The sequence below is a fragment of the Carlito syrichta genome, unplaced genomic scaffold (assembly GCF_000164805.1).
Source record: "Carlito syrichta isolate Samal-C Ts95f unplaced genomic scaffold, Tarsius_syrichta-2.0.1 Scaffold169381, whole genome shotgun sequence".
Lineage (NCBI taxonomy): Eukaryota > Metazoa > Chordata > Mammalia > Primates > Tarsiidae > Carlito > Carlito syrichta.
The window spans coordinates 17893-20134 of record NW_007113477.1 but is presented as its reverse complement, the minus strand read 5'-3'; the positions used below and the strand labels follow the sequence as shown (position 1 = coordinate 20134).

At 58.7% G+C, this 2242-nt stretch overlaps 1 protein-coding gene across 1 annotated transcript in view; it reads right to left on the bottom strand.

Annotated features, from left to right (window-relative positions):
- The window catches only part of ESRRA (estrogen related receptor alpha), a 6373-nt gene that overhangs the window by 2622 nt on the left and 1509 nt on the right, over window positions 1–2242 (bottom strand). The gene's annotated exons all lie outside the window — the stretch shown is intronic.

Sequence of the window (2242 nt, the reverse complement as noted above, 5' to 3'; positions counted from 1 at the left end):
GGCGGCCTCCTGGGGGGGGCCCGGCTGACGGGAGAGCCCTGACTCGCCCGGCCAGCATGGGTCTGGGGGCGTGGGGAGGAAAGGGAGAGCGGGATGCCGTGAGCGGCTGGGGAGGGGTGCGGCCCCCGGGCAGGCGATCTGCTTGGACAAGCAAGGGGTTGCGCAGGCCGTCTGGCAGTGTCTTTGGCCCAAGCCTCTGGTCAGGCCACATCTCTGGGCCACGATGACCTCTCTGATGCTAGATCCCTGGTCAGCTCCTGGGCCTCACCTTCCTTGGCCTAAAGGAGCCTCTGACACCACCGATCGCTTCCTGCTCCTAGAAACATTTCCTTTGCTTCCAGGCCACCACGCACTGCTGGCTGTCCTCCCACCCCCCGGCCACTTGTGGTCTCAGTGCATCCCTTGAGCCCTCTGCTGAAAAACGTGGTCACACCCGTGTGATCTCACCCAGTTGCAGGCTCTCGGATTTCTGACTTGGCCTAGACTCATCCAAAACACTACTTCCTCACCGCACAGAAGGCATCTCTAGAAAGCACGGCAAGCCGGGCTTGGTGGCTCAGCCTATAATCCTGCGCTTTAGGAGGCTGAGGTGAGTGGATTGCCTGAGCCTGTGGGTTCGAGACCCGCCTGGGCAACTTGGCGAGACCTCATCTCTACAATAAATCAAAAATCAGCCGGGCACGGTAGCACATGCCTGTAATTCCAGCTACTCGGAAGGCTGAGGTGGAAGGATCGCCGGAGCCCATCAGGTCGAGGCTGCGGTGGTCAGGAGTGGCCACTGCACTCAGTCTGGGCGACAGGGTGAGACTCCTGCTGGGCTATACCTCCGCCTGGGTCCAGGACCCCCTCTTGCCCCAGCCACTGTCCCCAAGTCGCTGTCACCTCGTCTCTCGCCAGCCTCATGCTGTGCCTGCCCGCCGCAATCCCTTCTCCACACAGCAGCCAGGGAGGGCCTGTCCCAGCCACTCCAGATCTGGCCCTTCCTCTGCCCCAAGTCCTCCAGGGGTTTTCCTTCTCGGGTACGAGCCAAGGTGAACCATGTCACACAGGGCCTGCCCCTGCTCTGTCAGCTTTCTGACCTCTGCCCCCTCTGCTGGCCTCCAGCTTCCTGAAACAGGCCCTGCCCGGAGCTCTGGCCCTGCTGTGCACACGGGCTCCGGCGCCTCCCTGGGATCTCTGCTCACCGTCACCTCAGGAGGCCTTCCTGGCCGTGCTGTGACAATGCCAAATCCCTCTGTAGATACCTCCTGGCCTCTGAACCCGGCTCGGTGGTTTCTCTCCAGCTCTTAGTTCTGTCAAGCACGCTACAGAGGTATCTCGTTCATTATCAGTCTCTGCACTCGGGTGGCAGCCCCACAAGAACTGTCCCCAGCGCCAGTAACAGGGCCTGGCATAGCCGCACAGGACTCCCACATGGACCAAGTGACAGCCAGCCACCAGGCCATCGGCATGTTGCTCTTCACTGTGCGCTTTCTCCTATGCCCTACTCTGGCTCTGCACTCAGCTCAAGATACCACCTCCAGGAAGCCCTCCAGAGCCCCAGAACCAGCCCGTTCCCTTGGCATGCACCCTGCTCCTTGCCTCCCAGCACCTACCATGGCTGGAAGAGGACAATTCTGTACAACTGGGGGGAGGGAAGAAGCCAGCTGTGCCTCAGCCTGCTGTGTTCAGGGCCTGGAACATGCCAGGAAAGCAAAGCACAGGTGTGGGAAGAGCAGGGGGCTCTGGCTGCCATGTACCAGTGGTGTCACCTTGGACACATCCCGCACCCCTTGCACCCTATTTTCCCAGCGGTAACACTGGCATGATAAAGGCTGTACCCATAAAAATGGCTTGTGAAAATTAAGGGGCTGATTTTGGCGTGGACCACGGCACCTAAGTGCTCAATAAGCGATTACTATTTACCACTCAGGTACACTTGTCAACAGTCAACACACAGTGACAGCTTCCAGGGTGGCCTGCTGGCTCACGGGTCTTCAGAGCCAGAAGGGAGCACAAAGTTTTAGGCCAGCGGTTTTCAGCCAAATCAAAACTTGCTGGAATGTCACAATCACTCGTGCAACATCTGTCCAAAGTTCAGTTATTAGTAATAAGCAGAGGCAGCATTCTGGCGGCTCAGAGCTCAGCTCTGCATCTACATCGACCCAAGTTCAAGTCCTGGTTCTGCCATTTTCTTTTCTTTGTTTTTTTTTGAGTTGGAGTCTCACTCTGTGGCCCAGACTGGAGTGCAGTGGCTGCTCCC